This window comes from Castor canadensis, chromosome 7, assembly GCF_047511655.1.
Source record: "Castor canadensis chromosome 7, mCasCan1.hap1v2, whole genome shotgun sequence".
NCBI classification, from domain to species: domain Eukaryota; kingdom Metazoa; phylum Chordata; class Mammalia; order Rodentia; family Castoridae; genus Castor; species Castor canadensis.
This window is the reverse complement of record NC_133392.1, coordinates 128343000-128369066: the sequence shown is the minus strand read 5'-3', so window position 1 is coordinate 128369066 and position 26067 is coordinate 128343000. Positions and strand designations below refer to the sequence as shown.

Sequence of the window (26067 nt, the reverse complement as noted above, 5' to 3'; positions counted from 1 at the left end):
GGTCTTCCCACATTCATTTGCCCTCTTCAAGTATCTGAAGAACACTTCTACAATTCCTGCAAAACACAATACATCCATGTCAAACACAGGCAGTTCACATCTGCAATCCTAGCTGCTTGAAAGGCTGAGATCAAGAGCATCAAAGTTTGAGATCAGCCTGGGCAAATAGTTTGTGAGACCCCATCTCCGAAATAACCAGAGTAAAATGGACTGGAGGTCTGGCTCAAGTGGAAAAGAGCCTCTTTTGCAAGCACAAAGCCCTAAGTTCAAACACCAGTCCCACCAAAATAACCCAAAAAACAAAACAAAACAAAAAAACAAGATACAACCATACAAGAAGGTGGAGAAACATAAAATCTCATATAAAAGAGATATTACATGTAAACATTTAGCACATACAGGCACATAAGAAGCACACACTAAATGTCTTTACATAAACTCTAAGAGGTAGGAATTATTAACCCATATTACAGACAAAGACATTGTTACTTTAAGAAGATATAAAACTTAAGACCATGGAATGAGTAAGGGACACAGCTGGTGTATGAACCCTAATCTCGCTAAGGCCTATATTATTATCAACTGGGCTTATTATCTCTTCTTTTTCCAGTTTTGCCATGTCTTAATATTATTTTTAAGGAATTATTTTTGAGGTTTTGTCAGAACATCAAACAAAGGTACTAAGTACTCCACAAGGTACAAAGTACTGATAAGCACTATAGAGAATATCAGGACATGGGGAAAATGCAGTTTATCTAATAAACAGAGCTGACATAATAGACAACTGAAAATAAAAACTAGATCTCGACCCGGCAGCTTTTTTAGTTTCCACGGCCAGTTACTGCTACACCAGTGACCCTGGGCAGTCACAAAGCACGTAAAGCCTGACCCAACCCCCGCCACCATCGTAGGTTTTTAGTCTACCACAAGCGGAATGTGGCACTGAGCAAGTCACCAGCACTCATTTGAAAATTGATTCATTGATTTGGTGTGTCACATTGAAAACAAGATTTAACCGGCGCAGAGAATCTCCACTTCACGTTAAACAGAGAACCGAGGAGGCCCCCGGGGCCACCAGTGGCCGGCGCCCATACGGCTTGGGAAGACGCGGACCAGGTGAGCTTCGCGGTACCGCGGTAGCCCCACAGACAAGCCTGGGCCAGAGCAGCATAGCCCCCTGGACAGACTGACCTCCACCCGGGAAAAAAAGAGAAACTGAGTACTAAGCAATAAGAACAGTTAAGACACGCTGGAAAGAGGGTGGGGCGCCCTGAGCGCTGAAGATTGGGGGAAGGGAATCCTTCCCGGGACTGGAAATAAACAAGCCGGGCGGGCCGGAGAGGCTCTGGCGGGAGCGGGGCGCGCCCAGCAACCAGGAGCGGGGACGCTTGTGAGAGGAGGGAAGACCCACTTCCCAGTGAACTGTAAATAAACACGCAGGCCTAACAACGCGGGGCAGTGTCACCTTTCCCAGTGCTTGGAAAGGGGAAAGCCTGTGGCAGAGGCCTCCGCACAGGAGAACTCTGAGCAAACAAAGCCTGTGGGACCAGGTGAGTGCTAGCTCACCCCAGAGATCTGCATAAATAACACCGCCAGCTACAGGCGGAGAGCAGCAGGCAGGCAAACCACAGTTGCAGATACCACTCTCAGAACTGCCTCCAGACGCTTTTTTTTCTTTTTCTCCCTACCTTTGATGAGAGAACAACCGAATTACACCTGCAAGCCGAAAAACTTACTGAAACTGTATTGCATTTGAACTGGGGACACTTGGTGGGGCTTTTTTTTTTTTTTTTTATCTTCTGTGTGTGTGTGAGTGTAGTTTTGTTCTACTTTATGCATCCCCTTTGATGAGACAACTACAGAACAACATCTGAGACACCAACTCCAGGACTGGAGATTGAGACGGACATCCAAATTATTAAGACTGAAATTGCATTGCATATAAACTTGGAAGTTTTTTGGTTTTTTGGTTTTTTTTTTTTTTTAATTTTCTATTTTCCATTTTATTTTAATTCATTTTTATAAATAGATATTACTTTCATATACTTATTTTTTATTTTTTTTATCTTTGATTTTCAATCCTCTCTCTGTCACTCTATTGTCTGTTCAGCTTACTGTCGATTAGTACACTAACACTCCCTGTTTATACCTTTGAAACTCTCTTGTCTGATACCTTGTTCTGCTTTCTCCCTCTAGTCTGTATATTTGTTTTCCCCTTTTCTTTAACTTCTTGCTTTCCATCTCAGCTCACTCTTCCATTCTCAATATTACCATTGTTATTATTACAAGCTAGAAAATACTTAATTACACACAGTACAGGGACAGTAACAACACCAAGGACAATGACAGGAAGACAGAAAAAACAGGGAAACCAGTTTCCCCACAGCAAAAAATTAGTACAGGAACCAGAGGGGAATGAAGAGAACAGAAACTCAGAGCCAGACTCCAACAAAATGAAGATAAACTATGCCAAAGGACCCAATGAAGCCTACAAGAATAATTTAAAAGAAAACATACTACAAGTACTCAATGAGAATTTTATAGAGATGATACTGGATAGGGTCAACCAAAATGTACAGGAGACACTCAAGAAATTCCAAGACAATAAAAATAGAGAATTTGAAAAAGTAAAAGAAGAAATAAAGGAAACCATAGAAGCACTGTATAAACACCAAAGTGAAAGAGAGAACACAATGAATAAATGGATAAATGAACTCAGGACAAAAATAGACAACAATAAAGAAGAAAACAGCCAGGATATGGAAAACCTCAGAAAAAAGAACGAAACAGAACTGCAAAACAAAACGGAAGGCCAATCCAGCAGAATAGAACAAACAGAAGACAGAATCTCAGAACTCGAAGATGAAATGGTAATTAAAGGAAAAACTGAAGAACTATTAATTAAACAACTCAAGACCTGTGAAAAGAAAATGCAAGAACTCACTGACTCCATCAAAAGACCAAACTTGAGAATCATGGGCATCGAAGAAGGAGAAGAGGTGCAAGCGAAGGGAATGCGTAATATATTCAACAAAATAATAACGGAAAATTTCCCAAATCTAGAGAAAGATATTCCCATACAAATGCAAGAGGCCTCCAGGACACCAAACAGACCAGATCAAAATAGAACTACTCCACGACATATCATCATTAAAACAACAAGTTCAGAAACTAAGGAAAGAATATTGAAGGCTGCAAGAGAGAAAAAACAAGTAACATACAAAGGTAAACCCATCAAAATCACAGCAGACTTCTCAACAGAAACATTAAAAGCAAGAAGAGTGTGGGGTGAGATCTTCCGGGCACTGAATGAAAATAACTTCAACCCCAGGATACTCTACCCAGCAAAGCTATCATTCAAAATAGATGGAGCAATAAAAGTCTTCCATGATAAGCAGAAACTAAAACAATATGTGACCACAAAGCCACCATTACAAAAGATTCTGCAAGGGATCCTGCACACAGAAAGTGACACCCAACTTAACCATGAAAAGGCAGGCAGCACCAAACCACAGGATAAGAAAAAGCAAGACAGTAGAGAGTAACATCAAGTTAGGTACACACAATCAAACCTTCAAACAACTAAGATAACTAAATGGCAGGAATCACCACATACCTATCAGTACTAACGCTTAATGTTAATGGACTTAATTCACCCATCAAAAGACACCGTTTGACAAAATGGATTAAAAAAGAAGATCCAACAATTTGTTGCTTACAGGAGACTCATCTCACCGACAGAAACAAGCATATGCTTAGGATGAAAGGCTGGAAGAAGATTTACCAAGCCAATGGCCCCCGAAAACAAGCAGGAGTAGCAATACTTATCTCTGACAAAGTAGACTTTAAACCTAAATTGATCAAACGAGATAAAGAAGGACATTCCATACTAATAAAAGGGGAAATAGACCAAAAGGAAATAATAATCATCAATCTGTACGCACCCAATGTCAACGCACCCAATTTCATCAAACATACCCTGAAAGACCTAAAATCATATATAAACGCCAACACAGTGGTTGTGGGAGACTTTAACACTCCATTATCATCAATAGATAGGTCATCCAAACAAAAACTCAATAAAGAAATCCAAGATCTAAAATATGCAATAGACCAAGTGGACCTAGTAGATGTCTACAGAACATTTCATCCAACCTCTACACAATATACATTCTTCTCAGCAGCCCATGGAACCTTCTCCAAAATAGATCATATCCTAGGGCACAAAGCAAGCCTCAGCAAATATAAGAAAATAGAAATAATACCATGCATACTATCTGACCACAATGCAGTAAAAGTAGAACTCAACAACAAAAGTAAAGACAAAAAACATGCAAACAGCTGGAAACTAAATAACTCATTACTTAATGAAGAATGGATCATCGATGCAATAAAAGAGGAAATTAAAAAGTTCCTAGAAGTCAATGAAAATGAAAACACAACCTACCGGAACCTATGGGACACAGCTAAGGCAGTCTTGAGAGGAAAGTTTATAGCCATGAGTGCATATATTAAAAAGATTGAAAGATCCCAAATCAATGACCTAATGATACATCTCAAACTCCTAGAAAAACAAGAACAAGCAAATCCCAAAACAAGTAGGAGGAGAGAAATAATAAAAATAAGAGCTGAAATCAACGAAATAGAAACCAAAAAAACCATACAAAGAATTAATGAAACAAAAAGTTGGTTCTTTGAAAAAATAAACAAAATCGATAGACCCCTGGCAAACCTGACTAAAATGAGGAGAGAAAAAACCCAAATTAGTAGAATCAGGAATGCAAAAGGGGAGATAACAACAAACACCATGGAGGTCCAGGAAATCATCAGAGACTACTTGGAGAACCTATATTCAAATAAATTTGAAAATCTAAAAGAAATGGACAGATTTCTAGATACATATGATCATCCAAAACTGAACCGAGGAAATTAATCACCTGAATAGACCTATAACACAAAATGAAATTGAAGCAGCAATCAAGAGTCTCCCCAAAAAGAAAAGTCCAGGACCTGATGGATTCTCTGCTGAATTCTATCAGACCTTTAAAGAAGAACTGATACCAACCCTCCTTAAACTGTTCCATGAAATAGAAAGGGAAGGAAAACTGCCAAACACATTTTATGAAGCCAGTATTACACTTATCCCAAAACCAGGCAAAGACACCTCCAAAAAGGAGAACTATAGGCCAATCTCCTTAATGAACATTGATGCAAAAATCCTCAAAAAAATAATGGCAAATCGAATTCAGCAACACATCAAAAAGATTATTCACCACGACCAGGTAGGCTTCATCCCAGGGATGCAGGGGTGGTTCAACATACGAAAATCAATAAACGTAATAAACCACATTAACAGAAGCAAAGACAAAAACCACTTGATCATCTCAATAGATGCAGAAAAAGCCTTTGATAAGATCCAACATCATTTCATGATAAAAGCTCTAAGAAAACTAGGAATAGAAGGAAAGTTCCTCAACATTATAAAAGCTATATATGACAAACCTACAGCCAGCATTATACTTAACGGAGAAAAATTAAAACCATTCCCTCTAAAATCAGGAACCAGACAAGGGTGCCCACTATCTCCACTCCTATTCAACATAGTACTGGAATTCCTAGCCAGAGCAATTAGGCAAGAAGAAGGAATAAAAGGAATACAAATAGGTAAAGAAACTGTCAAAATATCCCTATTTGCAGACGACATGATCCTATACCTTAAAGACCCAAAAAACTCTACTCAGAAGCTTCTAGACATCATCAATAGCTATAGCAAGGTAGCAGGATATAAAATCAACATAGAAAAATCATTAGCATTTCTATACACTAACAATGAGCAAACGGAAAAAGAATGTATGAAAACAATTCCATTTACAATAGCCTCAAAAAAAATCAAATACCTAGGTGTAAACCTAACAAAAGATGTGAAAGACCTCTACAAGGAAAACTATACACTTCTGAAGAAAGAGATTGAGGAAGACTATAGAAAGTGGAGAGATCTCCCATGCTCATGGATTGGTAGAATCAACATAGTAAAAATGTCGATACTCCCAAAAGTAATCTACATGTTTAATGCAATTCCCATCAAAATTCCAATGACATTCATTAAAGAGATTGAAAAATCTACTGTGAAATTTATATGGAAACACAAGAGGCCACGAATAGCCAAGGCAATACTCAGTCAAAAGAACAATGCAGGAGGTATCACGACACCTGACTTCAAACTATATTACAAAGCAATAACAATAAAAACAGCATGGTACTGGCACAAAAACAGACGTGAAGACCCGTGGAACAGAATAGAGGATCCAGATATGAAGCCACACAACTATGAGCAACTTATCTTTGACAAAGGAGCTAAAAATATACGATGGAGAAATAGCAGCCTCTTCAACAAAAACTGCTGGGAAAACTGGTTAGCAGTCTGCAAAAAACTGAAACTAGATCCATGTATATCACCCTATACCAAGATTAACTCAAAATGGATCAAGGATCTTAATATCAGACCCCAAACTCTTAAGTTGATACAAGAAAGAGTAGGAAATACTCTGGAGTTAGCAGGTATAGGTAAGAACTTTCTCAATGAAACCCCAGCAGCACAGCAACTAAGAGATAGCATAGATAAATGGGACCTCATAAAACTAAAAAGCTTCTGTTCATCAAAAGAAATGGTCTCTAAACTGAAGAGAACACCCACAAAGTGGGAGAAAATATTTGCCAGCTACACATCAGACAAAGGACTGATAACCAGAATATACAGGGAACTTAAAAAACTAAATTCTCCCAAAACTAATGAACCAATAAAGAAATGGGCAAGTGAACTAAACAGAACTTTCTCAAAAGAAGAAATTCAAATGGCCAGAAAACACATGAAAAAATGCTCACCATCTCTAGCAATAAAGGAAATGCAAATTAAAACCACACTAAGATTCCACCTCACCCCTGTTAGAATAGCCATCATCAGCAACACCACCAACAACAGGTGTTGGCGAGGATGTGGGGAAAAAGGAACCCTCTTACACTGTTGGTGGGAATGTAGACTAGTACAACCACTCTGGAAAAAAATTTGGAGGCTACTTAAAAAGCTGGACATCGATCTACCATTTGATCCAGCAATACCACTCTTGGGGATATACCCAAAAGACTGTTACTCCAGAGGCACCTGCACATCCATGTTTATTGCGGCACTATTCACAATAGCCAAGTTATGGAAACAGCCAAGATGCCCCAGCACTGACGAATGGATTAAGAAAATGTGGTATCTATACACAATGGAATTTTATGCAGCCATGAAGAAGAACGAAATGTTATCATTCGCTGGTAAATGGATGGAATTGGAATAATAAAAGAAAAATGAAAAAAAAAATAAAAATAAAAATAAAAACTAGATCTCTTGAAGTGCAGGGCCAAAATGACTTAATTATGTTTACTTTATATTAAAAAGCAAACATACTGAGTGGTACGACTAGGATTCTTACACTAGTTTAAATATAGGACAAGTATTAACACTGCATTCTCTTCGTGCATTTTTTTTTCTTTTATTATTCATATGTGCATACAAGGCTTGGGTCATTTCTCCCCCCTGCCCCCACCCCCTCCCTTACCACCCACTCCACCCCCTCCCTCTCTCCCCCCCTCAGTACCCAGCAGAAGCTATTTTGCCCTTATTTCTAATTTTGTTGTAGAGAGAGTATAAGCAATAATAGGAAGGAACAAGGGTTTTTGCTGGTTGAGATAAGGATAGCTATACAGGGCGTTGACTCACATTGATTTCCTGTGTGTGGGCGTTACCTTCTAGGTTAATTCTTCTTGAACTAACCTTTTCTCTAGTACCTGTTCCCCTTTTCCTATTGGCCTCAGTTGCTTTTAAGGTATCTGCTTTAGTTTCTCTGCGTTGAGGGCAACAAATGTTAGCTAGTTTTTTAGGTGTCTTACCTATCCTCACCCCTCCCTTGTGTGCTCTCGCTTTTATCATGTGCTCAAAGTCCAATCCCATTGTTGTGTTTGCCCTTGATCTAATGTCCACATATGAGGGAGAACATACGATTTTTGGTCTTTTGGGTCAGGCTAACCTCACTCAGAATGATGTTCTCCAATTCCATCCATTTACCAGCGAATGATAACATTTAGTTCTTCTTCATGGCTGCATAAAATTCCATTGATACCACATTTTCTTAATCCATTTGTCAGTGGTGGGGCATCTTGGCTGTTTCCATAACTTGGCTATTGTGAATAGTGCTGCAATAAACATGGGCGTGCAGGTGCCTCTGGAGTAACCTGTGTCACAGTCTTTTGGGTATATCCCCAAGAGTGGTATTGCTGGATCAAATGGTAGATCAATGTTTAGCTTTTTAAGTAGCTTCCAAATTTTTTTCCAGAGTGGTTGTACTAGTTTACATTCCCACCAACAGTGTAAGAGGGTTCCTTTTTCCCGCATCCTCGCCAACACCTGTTGTTGGTAGTGTTGCTGATGATGGCTATTCTAACAGGGGTGAGGTGGAATCTTAGCGTGGTTTTAATTTGCATTTCCTTTATTGTTAAAGATGGTGAGCATTTTTTCATGTGTTTTTGGCCATTTGAATTTCTTCTTTTGAGAAAGTTCTGTTTAGTTCACTTGCCCATTTCTTTATTGGTTCATTAGTTTTGGGAGAATTTAGTTTTTTAAGTTCCCTATATATTCTGGTTCTTCGTGCATTGTTCAATAAAATAGTTCTAAATATAATCCACATAAATTCCATCACAAATCTTAACGTTCTGTATGTCAAAAATCTACCTTAAATAAAATTATGGAAGTTTCATTTATGACCCATTAAGTCAAAAGTAATGTAAAAACTGGGTGTGATGGTGCACACCTGTAATCCCAGCATTTAGAAGGCTGAGTCAAATTATAATAAGCATATTTTCAATTGATGAATGTAATATATCTAAATACTGAATAAATGGTACTATCTACCTATATATATATTTTTTAAAAACAGACTATCTTTCCAGATGTTGCATAGTCATCATTATAAGAAGAGGTATGCAGATCTTAATATTTCATAAGCAGTTGCTAGAAAAACAGCAGTTACTCTTGTAATATCTCATTATCATCTGACTCAATTATTTTTAGATTACATGCTTTGGAAGACATTGTAAACCCATTTAAAATTCGTAAATTACTCTAAGATGGTTTCAGTATTAGAATTATCAGGAAGAATAGCAGTGTGATGCAGAAGAACAGCTAATCAACGTGACTATAAATATGCCCACTTTCAGAAAAACAATCTTGTTATCAGAGCTACAATCTGGAGACACACTCATATGGAATACTGAACTGGCCAAGCCATACTATTCCTAAAGAGGTGAATTTAGGCCACCTCCAAGAAGCAGCCTCTAAATTCCCAGAAAGATCTTCTCAGGCACCATAATTGGATCCATTCCTCTCAAAGCAGTTTCATACTATTCTACTCAAAGTCTGAAGTTAATTAAAATCAAAAGATCACACTGGAGCAAAAGTATACAGATGTATAAACTCTACCACATTCTTACTGTACTATGTTTGAAGATGAGTACACGTACCATAAAAGTATTATTCTAAGAAGCAGGATAGAAGTAGTGGTAAATTAAAAAATAGACTACTAATTGTACAATCAATGAAAAAAAATTTCAAAATCTACAATAAACATATATCCAAAAGGGTCTTACACATCACTGTGCTGGACTTTATTCTATGGTACAGTTTTTACAATTAACTCACTCTGGCCTGCTGGTATGAATATAGCTCACTTCATGTCTGTTAAAGAGTGAATATATGATACACAGATCTGTGATGGTTTCTACTCAGTGGTAAAATTCACAGAAGTTACAGGTGTTCAATGTGAGGATCATTCTTTGTGAAAAGTCTGACGCAGATGATGGTAAAGAGGTTTCTTGGTCAATAATTGCAATTTCTTTCCTTTAAACTTGTATAGTTCTATTGCAATTATCTCACATTTAGTTTCGCCCATCTTTATAAAAGCAAAACACCTGGCACTGGTAAACCTCTTAGATTGGTAGTGTTTGAATTTTTAAAAGGTGGCTACACCTTTGGTTAATTTTTCAACATGCTTCTGTAGCTCAATGTCTACATTAAAATGAACAGATGTATCTCTTCTGAAGCACAGAAGTTAAAACTATGTCACTCAGATTCTTTACATTAACTGTAATTTAGGAATCAATGCATTGCACAGAATCTTTCAAACCAATTTCCACAATTCTACTCATTATTCTACTCATTATTCTAATGAGTAATGTCATTCATGGTTCTGATGGCAACTTTGGTAATAAGTGCTAAGAACTCTATCAGGAAGAATTAGGAGACCCTGGTCCAGCACCACCCTCTTTCTTCATCTTCAAATTCTAAATTTTCTTCTTGACTGAGTGCTAAAATCCTTCTTAATAGGACATGCTGAACATCAAATGGGAATTCTCTATTATCAGTAAGAATATAGTTCAGAATTCTTCAAATTCTTCTTGGGACTGTGGACTATGAAGGAACTGTACTTCCCAACTCTAGACATGTTACCATTCTGCCTATACTTTTCTTTTGCTCTTATGTTGATTTGGGACTATAGTGTTGAGCTTCAACTTTTTTTTTTTTAATAGATGTCTACTGCCTCCACCAACTGGCCATGAAGTTGAAGCCTCTTCTAAACCTGGGACTCCAGTGCAGCAGCAGTCTTGGAGTCACCTCTGACACTTCCCCCATCCACCCACCTGGCAAAGATGGGTTCTAGGGTACCATCTCCCCAGGCCTTGGCCAGGCCTTGGGCCAACCAGGAGAAACCATTATGGCCACCACTGCCACAGTGTAGCCCAAGCCTACTAGTTACTACAGCCCTATACTGACTCTTCTTATTCCAATTCAAGTTACGTAGAACTCACACTTTTCTATTCAGGTACCTCTAGAAGCTCCCAACTCCTACCATCAACAAACCCAAACCATCCTACCTTGTATCCCTAGTTGCCTTTCATAATTCAGTCCAAAATACAAACAATATAGTCTCAGCTAATTCAATTCATGTTGCTGAATTCACAAATAAGAACATTTTTACTATATTGATAATTTATATTAGATACTAGGATCTGGACAATTTCTTCAGCTTTTCTCACATCACTTAATATGTAATGTGCACTGAAAAAAACTCCACTTATTAAAACCTGTAATATGGGCTAGGGATGTAGCACAGTGGTCCTGCCTAGCATGCATGAGGTTCTGGATTCTATTCCCAGCTCTGCAAAACAAACAAACAAAAAGAACAATAATCACATAAAAAACTCCTTCCTGCTTTTTAAAAATCTTCCTTCTGAGGCTGGTGGAGGAGCTCAAGCAATACGAGCAAACATAAGGCCCTGAGTTCAGACCCCAGTGCGGCCAACAACAACAAAATCTTCTCCAGTAACATTATGCCTCCAAGCTGGTGAAATACTAAATAAAACTCAGCATTATCTGTGTGTATAAATTGCTATTTTATTTCACTTTAAAAATAAAAGTTCTAAAGCATTTTAAAGGTTGCAGAAGGCGGGAGCCAGCAACTCATGCCTGGAATCCTAGCAACTCAGAAGGCAGAGATCAGGAGAATCAAGGTTCAAAGCCAGCCTGGGCAAACAGTTCATGAGACCCTACCTCAGAAAAAACCCTTCACAAAAAAGGGCTGGTGGAATGGTTCAAGGTGTAGGCCCTGAGTTCAAGCCCCAGTACTTCAAAAAAAAATTGAAGAAAAATGCCTAATATGTGAACCTATTTATATAACAGTTTATGCACATATTTTTGTACCTCTATTCTAAGAAAGCTGTCTGGAAACTGGAAAGGATGTCTAAATGACTTTTGCCTTTTTTTTCTGAATTTTTATATATTGTTGTAATTTATAAATGAGTATATATTTTTGAAAATCAATAAAGCTATTTTAAGAAATCTTTCTGAATCCTCAACAGTTATGAGATTAATCATATTCCCTTCTACCTCATTCCAAAACATATGAACCACATTTGGGAAATAAATATTAGAGCCCAAAGAATAAGCAACTACGTAAATTAGAAGACAGTTTTAATTTTAGAAAGATTTGCTACATACTTGAAGGCCCTGATGACTTCTTATTAAATTAAAAAATGACTGGAAAATTACCAATATTCAACACAGTACTGAATTTCTATTCTTTCACATGACTACTGAAAAGTAATTACATTTCTCTCACAATATGGAAACTTTTTTCTTTTAGAAATCATGTACATTCTTCACATCTACTTTAGAAGATGCAATTTTGGTGGAAAATACATTTAAAAGAGTAGAACTAAGAAATTTCAACATGAGGATTTATTTAAACAAATAACAATGTTGTTAGTTACTAATAATTTCTGCCACTGGCTTTCAAAGTAGCCACGTTCCTCCAAGAACATTTTTAATTCCCTCAATTAAGTTTTAAAAAAATTACTTAAATACCAAATACACTCCTCTGTCGTCTAACAAGTTCTAGTGCTATATTACAGCAACTGAGAGCCCCCAAATTAATTTTGCATTGAAAAAAATTAGTACATCACATTTCTTTGTAGATCAGAAACTCAACTGAATTTGAATCATCTACAATGGCATATATCCAACAAAAATTAACTTAAAACAGATATTGTCTCTGAAACCAAAGTCAAAGGAACAGTTTCATAGCCTATCAATAATGTGAAAGCCTCTCTTACTGAAGCGCTGATATTACTCTACTTTCAGAAGCTAGGAAGTAATATTATTATATTCTAAAACTGCTAAGAACCACAAAGTATAATTATAAAGAAATAAAGCATGATTGAAGAGGTTTGATGAAAATGAATATTAACCAATACTATTAAGAAACATGCTGAGGAAATACATATGGAACATTATATCACTGCAACCAACTTTTACTAATCCTGAATAACTCAACAAATAGGTTAAAAGATACTTAATCAACTGATCAGATTATTTTAACAAAATATTTGCACAATTATCTATAACTACAATTGTTTCTATATCATAAAAAAGGTTTAAAAATTAAGATTTGGGGGGGGTGCAAATGCCCTGTCACTGAATTATATTCCCAAACCTAAAAAATGAAGACTTTTCCCCTTTATTGTTGTATAATGTTGTACATTGTGGCATTTACAAAGGTTCTCTCAATGTATCAAATATATTATACTTGAATTTACTCCCTCCACCACTCTCCTTTATCCACCCCTCCCCTGATTCCTGGAATAGTTTCAACAGGTACCATTTTTGCTTTTACAGACATGTGTACACATATTTTGCACCATATTCATCCTCCTACCCTCTTTCCCTGCCATCTCCCTGCCAATAGATATCACCCCTCCCACACACCGAACTTGTTTCCACCCTCCTGGCTCTCCAATTTTGAAGAAGAAAAAAGAGAAAAGATAAGAAAAACAGAGAGCTATAGAGAATATCGTGATATTTCTATGCATACATGTATTATAACCCCAATTGGTTTATCTCCTCTTATTTTCTTCATTCTACCATAGTCCCTTCTTATGGTAGTTTTAACCAGTTTAAGATTTCTATATTCATTCTTGTATATGATGAATGAATGTAATGTCAATCATATTCAGGTTCTTAGTTTCCTTCTTTTACCCTACCCCTCCAGTCCATGACCTCCCCTTAGTGTGACTAGTGTTTCATGATATTGCTTCATTTGTATTAGGTGTATATTCCACAAAAATTATGATTTAAACACGCCTATCAAGTAACAATTCATTTCTACTCACTCAATGACTGCCTTAAAGAATCACACATTCACAATATGACTTTTTCAGACTAAAAATTCTAAAATCTTTTCAAATCCACAATGTCCAAAATGCAGGGGAAAATTTATAAAGAGTATATGAATGTGTATAGGTCTAAACTCAAATGCCATGTTAAAAATAAAGGAAAGATGATCTACTCATTGTTAGTGCCAAAATGGGACTCATGGTTGTGAAAGTGAACAAATGGGATTCTGTTTCAGGGCTGCCCTATACTTTATTTGGGAACATATTTGCTGAACAAACAAATAATAGCTGCACTTTTCCCTCAAAAAAAAGATAACATACCAAATGTAGTTAGTAATAAACAGTAAATATATTGGTAAAGGGCAACATAATAACTGAAGAACCCAGTGCCAAATTAACACTACATGTTAAAATGAACAAAATTTATTTGATTTTATTTTTGGTCCTGGGTTTACCAGGGCCTCACACATGTTAAGCACATGTTCTACCACTGAGATACACCCCTAGCTCCCTCAATTTTTTAAAGTAAAACATTTTACTAGGCAGAAAACAAAAAATACTAATTTATATATTTTTAAATGTTTAATTTTGTAGCATGATAATGAGTGGCTATCATAATCATAGTTCAGGAACAAATAAACTACGTAAGACCTTAGACAAGACAAATAACAATACAGAATTTTATACTTTAACAAGAACTTTAGATACATTATCTCCTGTAGTTGAACTCCTTGAAGAAAAATCTCTTCCCATAAAAGGAGCTATAAAGATTGCTGTATTACTTTTTCTCTTACACATGACCTTGTAGCCTTACCAAGACCTCTAAGATCACAGAGTTTAGGGTACTTACCAAATAAACCACATATTGAGATTATATGTAAATATATCATTTCAAAAATGAGTTTTATAAACTACTCTTCAGTAAAACTTCCAAATGTTGTGCCTCTTTTCTTTTCTTGTTAAAATGTACTGCTTTCCAGATACTTTAAAGCAACTGAGGCCAATAGGAGAAGGGGACCAGGAACAAGAGAAAAGTTTAGTTTAAGAAGAATTAACTTAGAAGGTAACACACATGCACAGGAAATGAATGCGAGTCAACTCCCTGTATAGCTATCCTTACCTCAACTAGTAAAAACCCTTGATCCTTCCTATTATTGCTTATACTCTCTCTTCAACAAAATTAGAGGTAAGGGCAAAATAGTTTCTGCCAGGTAGCGAGGGGTAAGTGGGGATAAGGGAGGGGGTGGGGGAAGGGGGGAGAAATGACCCAAACATTGTATGCACGTATGAATAAAATAAAAATTTAAAAAAAGTTTACTGCTTTCTACCAAATCTCATAAGGGAAACAAAATATCTAAATTGCTATGGGATAATAAGGCAATTAAGGTGAATAAAATCTGTATTTCTCATTTATGAAATCACTGTTTTGTTTTTCTACCTATACCACAATGTAAAGTACTTCTTTGTGTTAAAAAATTTAACCATCAGGACTGGAATGTGGCCCACCAAAAAAAAAAACATATATATATATATATATATATAATTATACATACATATACTTATATATATACATATATACACACACATATACATTCATCACCAGCTAATCATTTTGTAATACTAATGAAAGGGTTAGTTTTACATGACTACATGATAGATTCACAATATATGAACTGAATATACTGAACTCAACAATGAAGTGATTGTTCTGGTACAGTACATGCTAGATAGTTAAAAGAAAATATCTATGCATTAAAGATGAGACAGAGGTAAGGATAGATGGATGTTATTAATACAATAAAAACTGGTAACACAATATAAATAAAACCTATATCTGAATTTTCTTTATTTATAGACAGAAAAGGAGCCATTTCAGTATATAATTTCTTTGCTCAATTGATTTTTTTGCCCTTCTCAATCACTCTTTAGAACTTAAGTTGTTCATTTATTTTTCACTATGCAAACTAAATGTAGCATGATGATTAACATATTGGACACAGGAGCCAGACTCCCCGGGTTCTAATTCTAACCTCAGCTCTCCCATTTAATTAGCTATAAGAATTTGGACAAGTTTCTTATCTGGGACTCATTTCCTCATCTTTAAAACTGGGATAATGAAGTAATACCTCAAAAGAATATTGGGATTAAACAAATTAAAACCTGTTAAATACTGAGCACAGACCTTAGCACACAGTAAATGTTCACTGTTTGAATATTATTATTGATGCCATTTTATGCAAATAACAGTAAAATTAAATTAAATGCCAATATTTAAAAAGCTTAAGAATTAGAAGACTGGAGGGCTAGGAGGCATGGCTCAAGTGGTAGAGCACCTAACTACCAAGTACAAAGCCCTGAGTTCAAACTCCAGTATCACTAGGGGAAAAAAAAGAATTAGAAAATAATAAATTTATATAAAAGAATGATATTCATTGTTCAAAAAGCCCTTAAAACTGAACAAGATTGTATGAGTGGGTCTGTCTGAGGACACTATGGGAGGTGGAAGAGGGAAGGAGAATGTTACAGAATGAAAAATATTGAAATAACCCATCTATATATGAATATAACATACCATACCATAAGCTGTTAAGTATTAGGGGAGCATAATGATAGAGAAAGAGTAAATAATGGGAGGGTTTAACGTGATTAAAGTATATAAAGATATATACAGGCCTAAAGTACCAAGGTGAAACCCCCTTAGACTATCAATATATGTGCTTTAAAAAATGAAGCACAGGAAGGTAAAACAGGTCTTTTTCCATCAGGCACCAGTGGCTCACACTTATAATCCTAGCTATGCAGGATGCAGAGATCAGGATCGTGTTTTGAAGCCAGCCCAGGGAAATAGTTCACGAGACACTCTTGAAAAAGGGCTGGTGGAGCAGCTCAAGGTGTAGACCCCAAGTTCAAACTCCAGTACTGCAAAAAAAAAAAAAAAAAAAAGGTCTTTTCCAGGAGTGAGCACCAGTGGGAAGGGGATGGGCATAAGGAAAGGGTGAACGAAAGTGAAAATGGTGGATATACTTTGCATTCATATGTGAAAATAGATGAAACCTGTTGAAATTGTTCTAAGAAGGGAGGGGATAAGGGAGAATGATGGGGGAATAAATCTAAAGATATAAGCACATATGTAAATACCACAATGTATCCCCTTGTATAACTGCTATATACTAATGAAATAAAATTTTAAAAACCCTCAAAACTTTAGTTTATAATTTGAAGTAACCATGTATTATTTAAAATTAAAGTAGATGAATTATAAATGTTTGTATTGTTGATAATTTTTTTCAAATGAACATAAAATAAAAACATTCAAAAATGGTTCTTATTCAAATAACTATAGATTTGAAATGTAGAATTAAGAAAACTTTCTTTAAAACAATTCAGAGTAAAAAGGTAATTGGGGGGCACTCACAAAGTTCATTCAAGACTGAATATATTTACTCAATATAAATTTGCAGAAAAATCACCAAATACAGTTCAAATATATATACACATGTATATGTATATGTATATGTATATATATATATATTATATATTGATTGGTGGACAAAGGTTTAGACTCAGGGCTTTGCACTTGCAAAACCAGATGCTCACAAAGTAGGCTCTCTACTGCTTGAGCCACACCTCCAGTCCATTTTGCTGTAGTTATTTTGGAGATGGGGATCTTGTGAACTATTTGCCCCAGATGGCCTTGAACCTTGATCCTCCTAAGTAGCTAGGATTACAGATGTGAGCTATTGGTGCAAAATCAGAAATCAACACTGAAATTTTTTTTGTATAATCCCTATATTCTTATGTCCTATCATGTGATGTACAATTTTAATCTGACCCACTACTTGTGAGGTTAACTTTGCTTATTTGATCACAATAGTGTTTGCCAGGTTTTTTCTCCTTAAAACTAAAGAATTCATGGCGAGCTATATTGGCATACAAATAAGGTATAAAACTTTCAACTTGCACTTCTTAAAAAAATTTAACATGATCATCTCATAGGTTTCTATTTTACTCATTGGGCTCTATCCGTTACTATCATTATTTTGATGCTCAACTAGTCCCATATTTGGCCAGTGAACACCCCTTTATGTTAGCATTTGTGTCCTTTTGCCACCATTCTCTGAGAACTTCCTTGCTTTCTGGTATATGATCATGTTTCAGACTTATTTGGTACTTTTTCTGCCCCAAACTCCAGTATCAACCATTTCCCCAAAAACCCTCTGTTGATTTTAGTGGAGAAAAGTACTTGGAAACTAAGATCTGGGTATTAGGAGTGCTTACTGCTGTCAGGATGTCATTGTTCCCAGAGCCTCAGTGAACAGAACACAATACATATTTTTTTAATGTATATTAAAAACCATTAGTTCACACAGGCATCCTCAATCACAATCCAAAACCCCACAGTTCAATAGTTTTCTCCGTGTCTAAATTTTAGCACTTTGGCTTCTGATATCCTTTATTGCTTTACTTAATTGCTCAATATCTAAAAGCAACTAATCTTCCATTGCCACCAAAGCCCCACTTCCCCAAGAGTACTTCCTCACTCTGCTCAGGCTCAGGGAGCCTACACCTACTGCTGCCACCTCCTGCCATGCCCTCCTCACTCCACCTGTACTCTAACACCCCATGCCTTTGCACAAAAAGTCATCCTCAACCCTTTTAGACGCTGGACGTGGTGAATTGTAACACCCATATTCCCATGTTGATACCCTCCTTATTCCAGTTGAGCTTTTACACTCATGCTAGGCCACTGTCCCAGTTGAGCTCCACATATACTCCTGCAGGCAGCTGCCACTCTTCCTCATTTTCTGTCTCACTTCCTTTTCTCTCTTGCTTCTCTCAGGCTTAGACTTAAATTTTCAGGAAAGAAAGAGAAAGGGGGAATGGTTAGGGGCTAAGGGTCTAAAGAGAAGAACAAATATCATTTATGATGCCTTACAATTATCTATTTTGCTACACAATGATTCCTTATGTTCCTAAAACCTATGCAGAAAATAAATAATAATATAGAAAATAGGAAATAAAAAAAAATATGATGCTGAAAAGGAAAATTTTTATCTTCAATGTATTAAATTCTTGTTTTTACTTATTTTATGATTCTAACCACTAAGAACTGCCACAGATTAAAGAATTATAGCCAACCTATTCTCCCATCTGGTAAATGGAAAAACAAACACACCATACACAGAGGGAGTTTAAGATACTTAAGTTTTAAAAAGCTGGACATCGATCTACCATTTGATCCAGCAATACCACTCTTGGGGATATACCCAAAAGACTGTTACTCCAGAGGCACCTGCACATCCATGTTTATTGCGGCACTATTCACAATAGCCAAGTTATGGAAACAGCCAAGATGCCCCACCACTGACGAATGGATTAAGAAAATGTGGTATCTATACACAATGGAATTTTATGCAGCCATGAAGAAGAACGAAATGTTATCATTCGCTGGTAAATGGATGGAATTGGAGAACATCATTCTGAGTGAGGTTAGCCTGGCCCAAAAGACCAAAAATCGTATGTTCTCCCTCATATGTGGACATTAGATCAAGGGCAAACACAACAAGGGGATTGGACTATGAGCACATGATAAAAGCGAGAGCACATAAGGGAGGGGTGAGGATAGGTAAGACACCTAAAAAACTAGCTAGCATTTGTTGCCCTTAACGCAGAGAAACTAAAGCAGATACCTTAAAGCAACTGAGGCCAATAGGAAAAGGGGACCAGGAACTACAGAAAAGGTTAGATCAAAAAGAATTAACCTAGAAGGTAACACCCATGCACAGGAAATCAATGTGAGTCAATGCCCTGTATAGCTATCCTTATCTCAACCAGCAAAACCCCTTGTTCCTTCCTATTATTGCTTATACTCTCTCTACAACAAAATTAGAGATAAGGGCAAAATAGTTTCTGCTGGGTATTGAGGGGGGGGAGCGGGAGGGGGTGGAGTGGGTGGTAAGGGAGGGGGTGGGGGCAGGGGGGAGAAATGAACCAAGCCTTGTATGCACATATGAATAATAAAAGAAAAATGAAAAAAAATAAAATAAAATAAAATAAAAGATACTTAAGTTTGCAGGTAATATAGAGGGAGAGGATAAAATTCCTACAATCCTACAGTCCCTACAACCCAGACTACAAAATCAATAATGGTTAAAATTACAGGGATATGTTTTATTATCAGGACATTCCTCAGTTCTAATTCTTACTAAATAGTAGATAGAAACAGAGGATATTCTTTTTGCCCTTCTATGAGAAATTTCAAGGCAATTAAGCAATCACCTGCTACTTGATACAAAATGATAACCAGCTCTGCAACGCATCATTATGTTGCCTTTCCCTCCTTTCCTGCCTCACTAATGGCATAGTAGCACATTAAAAATCACTTCCCAATTCAATGCAAGCAAAGCTGTTCCTTAGTCTAATGCATTCTATTGCACTAACACTGAGTTTTGTGCCTTGATAAGGACAAAAGGTTCCAGATTGGAAAGGAAGGTGAAAAATTATCTTATTTGAGTAGTAAATGAGTTTGGCAAAGTTAGAGGTATAAGATCCATATACAAGAATCAATTGTATTTATATACATTAGCAATAAATTAAAAAATGAAATTATGAAAACAATTCCACATATAATAGCATGAAAAAGAATAAAATACTTAGGAGTAAATTCAACTAAGAAAATACACTTAGCTGGACACTGGTGGCTCATTCCTGTAATTCTAGCTACTCAGGAGGCAGAGCTCAGGAGGACTGCAGTTCAAAGCAAGCCCAGGCAAATAGTTCATGAGACCCTATCTCAGAAAACCCTTCACAAAAATAGGGCTGGTAGAGTGGCTCAAGGTGAAAACCGAGTTCAAGCCCCAGTACCACACACAAAAAAAAGTACACTTATACCCATTCCCCCCCAAAATTTTAAAAATTGTTGAAAGAAATTAAAGACCAAATAAATGGGGAAATATCCCATGTTCTTGAATAAAAAGACTAGATGTTAAGATGGTATGGTAGACAGAATAATGCTCCTCCCAAATATGTCCACATCCTAATCCACAGAATATGACAAATAAGACTTTACAGATGTGATTAAAGTTCTTCAGATATGGAGATTATCCTGGATTTTCTGGGTGGGCCCAATATTAATCATGGTGTCCTTATAAGGAAGGCTTAAAGTCAGAGAGAGGAAATGTGATAACGGAATCAAAGACTGGAGTGATATAATATGAAAAAGAAGGAAGAAGCCATGGAGCCAAGGAATGCAGATGGCTTTCAGAAACTAGAAAAAAGCATGAGAAGAGATCTTATCCACACCAGCATCACACACTGGCTACTTGGGAAGCTGAGATCAGTCTAGGCAAAAAATGAGACTCTATCTCAAAAATACACAACACAAAAAAGGGCTGATGGAGTGGCTCAAGTGGCAGAGTGTCAGCCTAGCAAGCATGAGGCCGAGTTCAAACTCCAATGCCATCAAAAAACAAAAAGATCAAAAAGCACATCAATGTGCAAACTCATTTCATCAGGAAATGCATATGAAAACCAACAACCACTCCCACCCCCCCCACACTCAGTTAGCAATAATAAAAAAAATAGATAATAATGTTGGCAATTTGTGGAGAAACTGTAACACTCATACATTGCTGCTAAGACTGTAAAGTAGTCCAGCCACTTTGGCAGGTTAGCATAGTTATAATATAACCCAACATTCTACTCATAGGTATATAGCTACATTTTTTAAGAGACATGAAAACATGTATCCACACAAAAGCTTGCACACAAATGTTCACATCAGGATTGCTCATAATAAGCAAACATTCCAACCATTAACAACTAACAAATGGATAAACAAAACTACATTATATCCATGTAATAGAGTATTATTCATCAATAAAAAAGGAATAAAGTGCATATGTAAGTAAATGTAAAAACAATAAAATTTTTTAAAAAAGGAATAAAGTATCTGGGCATAGAGGCTCACAGCTATAATCTCAGCTATGTGGGAGGCAGACATAAGGAGGATCACAGTTCAAGGCCAGCCTGGGCAGAAAGTTTGCAAAAGCCCATCTTAATCAATAAATTGGGAATGAGGATATGTATCTGTAATCCCAGCTACGTGGGAGGCATAGGTAGGAGGATCAAGGAATAAGGCCAACCCCAGGCAAAAAAGGCAACAATCCCACAAGACCCTGTCTGAAAAATAATGAAAGCAAAAAACAGGGCTGGGGGCATGGCTCAAGTGGTAGAGCCTGCCTAGGAAGCACAAAAATGTGCAAACTCATTTCAAGAAGAAATGTACATGAAAACTAATCACCACTCCCTCCCCAACCCTCCCCAACTAGGTTAGCAATAAAAAAAAGTAGAAACTAAGTGTTGGCAAGTTATAGAGAAACTGTAACATTAGTAAAAAAACACACAAGACCCTACCTATCTGAAAAATAACAAAAGCAGTATCATAAAAAAAAAATTAGACCCATGCTACAACATGGATGAAACTTGAAAACATGATGCTAAAGTTAAAGATGCCACTCACAAAAAACAACACATTATGAGTCTATTTATATGAAATGTCTAGAATCAGCAAATCAATAGAGACAGAAAGTAGATTAGTAGTTTGCTTATGATTAGCAGGGATAGAACTGGAAAATAATAACTTAAGGGTCCAGTTTCTTTCAAGGCAATGAAAAGTTCTAAACCTGGTTGTGATAATGGCTCCTCATATTTGTATATATAGTAAAAACCTCTGAACTGCACACTTTAAATAGGCAAGTTGTATGGCATATGAAGTGTATCTTATTAAAGGTGTTGAGGAGGGGGAAAGCTTGCTTTAAGAAATCTTTGTTCTAAACCAGGCAAAGACACCTCCAAAAAGGAGAACTATAGGCCAATCTCCTTAATGAACATTGATGCAAAAATCCTCAACAAAATAATGGCAAATCGAATTCAGCAACACATCAAAAAGATTATTCACCACGACCAGGTAGGCTTCATCCCAGGGATGCAGGGGTGGTTCAACATACGAAAATCAATAAACGTAATAAACCACATTAACAGAAGCAAAGACAAAAACCACTTGATCATCTCAATAGATGCAGAAAAAGCCTTTGATAAGATCCAACATCATTTCATGATAAAAGCTCTAAGAAAACTAGGAATAGAAGGAAAGTTCCTCAACATTATAAAAGCTATATATGACAAACCTACAGCCAGCATTATACTTAACGGAGAAAAATTAAAACCATTCCCTCTAAAATCAGGAACCAGACAAGGATGCCCACTATCTCCACTCCTATTCAACATAGTACTGGAATTCCTAGCCAGAGCAATTAGGCAAGAAGAAGGAATAAAAGGAATACAAATAGGTAAAGAAACTGTCAAAATATCCCTATTTGCAGATGACATGATCCTATACCTTAAAGACCCAAAAAACTCTACTCAGAAGCTTCTAGACATCATCAATAGCTATAGCAAGGTAGCAGGATATAAAATCAACATAGAAAAATCATTAGCATTTCTATACACTAACAATGAGCAAACGGAAAAAGAATGTATGAAAACAATTCCATTTACAATAGCCTCAAAAAAAATCAAATACCTAGGTGTAAACCTAACAAAAGATGTGAAAGACCTCTACAAGGAAAACTATACACTTCTGAAGAAAGAGATTGAGGAAGACTATAGAAAGTGGAGAGATCTCCCATGCTCATGGATTGGTAGAATCAACATAGTAAAAATGTCTATACTCCCAAAAGTAATCTACATGTTTAATGCAATTCCCATCAAAATTCCAATGACATTCATCAAAGAGATTGAAAAATCTACTGTTAAATTTATATGGAAACACAAGAGGCCACGAATAGCCAAGGCAATACTCAGTCAAAAGAACAATGCAGGAGGTATCACAATACCTGACTTCAAACTATATTACAAAGCAATAATAATAAAAACAGCATGGTACTGGCACAAAAACAGACGTGAAGACCAGTGGAACAGAATAGAGGATCCAGATATGAAGCCACACAACTATAAGCAACTTATCTTTGACAAAGGAGCTAAAAATATACGATGGAGAAATAGCAGCCTTTTCAACAAAAACTGCTGGGAAAACTGGTTAGCAGTCTGCAAAAAACTGAAACTAGATCCATGTATATCACCCTATACCAAGATTAACTCAAAATGGATCAAGGATCTTAATATCAGACCCCAAACTCTTAAGTTGATACAAGAAAGAGTAGGAAATACTCTGGAGTTAGTAGGTATAGGTAAGAACTTTCTCAATGAAACCCCAGCAGCACAGCAACTAAGAGATAGCATAGATAAATGGGACCTCATAAAACTAAAAAGCTTCTGTTCATCAAAAGAAATGGTCTCTAAACTGAAGAGAACACCCATAGAGTGGGAGAAAATATTTGCCAATTATACATCAGACAAAGGACTGATAACCAGAATATACAGGGAGCTTAAAAAACTAAATTCTCCCAAAACTAATGAACCAATAAAGAAATGGGCATGTGAACTAAACAGAACTTTCTCAAAAGAAGAAATTCAAATGGCCAGAAAACACATGAAAAAATGCTCACCATCTCTAGCAATAAAGGAAATGCAAATTAAAACCACACTAAGATTTCACCTCACCCGTTAGAATAGCCATCATCAGCAACACCACCAACAACAGGTGTTGGCGAGGATGCGGGGAAAAAGGAACCCTCTTACACTGTTGGTGGGAATGTAGACTAGTACAACCACTCTGGAAAAAAATCTGGAGGCTACTTAAAAAGCTGGACATCGATCTACCATTTGATCCAGCAATACCACTCTTGGGGATATACCCAAAAGACTGTTACTCCAGAGGCACCTGCACATCCATGTTTATTGCGGCACTATTCACAATAGCCAAGTTATGGAAACAGCCAAGATGCCCCAGCACTGATGAATGGATTAAGAAAATGTGGTATCTATACACAATGGAATTTTATGCAGCCATGAAGAAGAACGAAATGTTATCATTCGCTGGTAAATGGATGGAATTGGAGAACATCATTCTGAGTGAGGTTAGCCTGGCTCAAAAGACCAAAAATCGTATGTTCTCCCTCATATGTGGACATTAGATCAAGGGCAAACACAACAAGGGGATTGGACTATGAGCACATGATAAAAGCGAGAGCACACAAGGGAGGGGTGAGGATAGGTAAGACACCTAAAAAATTAGCTAGCATTTGTTGCCCTTAATGCAGAGAAACTAAAGCAGATACCTTAAAGCAACTGAGGCCAATAGGAAAAGGGGACCAGGAACTAGAGAAAAGGTTAGATAAAAAAGAATTAACCTAGAAGGTAACACCCACGCTCAGGAAATCAATGTGAGTCAATGCCCTGTATAGCTATCCTTATCTCAACCAGCAAAACCCCTTGTTCCTTTCTATTATTGCTTATACTCTCTCTACAACAAAATTAGAGATAAGGGCAAAATAGTTTCTGCTGGGTATTGAGTGGGGGAGCGGGAGGGGGTGGAGTGGGTGGTAAGGGAGGGGGTGGGGGCAGGGGGGAGAAATAAACCAAGCCTTGTATGCACATATGAATAATAAAAGAAAAATGAAAAAAAAATAAAAATAAAAAAAAAAATAAAAGAAAATAAAACAGTTTACAGCATTCAAAAAAAAAAAAAAAAGAAATCCTTGTTCTAAAACATAGTGTCTCTTCAGGGACACTGCTGTCCTCAAAGCCTCATTAGGCAGTCTTGAGTTCAAAGTAGAGAGAAGGTAGCTTCCTTACTGAAAGCCCCCAGCATGCTAACTCATCTTGATGGTCTGCTAGATGACATATTTATCATATGGCTATATAACTGCAGCAGAGTCAAATCCAACTTCTCAATGATTCTAACCTCCAAGTGAATAGGTAATAGGGAGTAGGTACTGGGAAAACACTCACTACAAAACTGAATTCTAAATAAAACACAAACTAATATAAAATACAGAAACATAAAAGATTTGGGTTGAGTGTCTTCTTTTGCTGCCAATTTTTCTGATGCTGTATTAATATTTGCAAGGGACAATACATGAGGTGAAACTATAGAAACCTCTGCAATTAGTAACCCCCCAATAATGTACCAAAAACCTTAATAAAGCAAATTATACAACACTATATTTGAGCTTTAAAACCTAAATTCTAATGTCACATAATGTGCTACCTTAACATCAGACAGTGTTTATAAAATAAAGCAGATTCGTCAACACAAAAAAGAGCAATGTCGGGGAGCAGTGACATTTAGCATCTAGGTTATCACTGGGCATGTCTTGGTACTCCCCTGACTAATGTAGA

The 26067-nt window shown here is 36.6% G+C and overlaps 1 protein-coding gene and 1 pseudogene across 3 annotated transcripts in view; both read right to left on the bottom strand.

Moving 5' to 3' along the window:
- The window catches only part of Zswim5 (zinc finger SWIM-type containing 5), a 180701-nt gene that overhangs the window by 134731 nt on the left and 19903 nt on the right, over nucleotides 1-26067 (bottom strand). The window lies entirely within an intron of this gene.
- Nucleotides 9004-10807, bottom strand: LOC141424696 (axin interactor, dorsalization-associated protein-like; annotated as a pseudogene).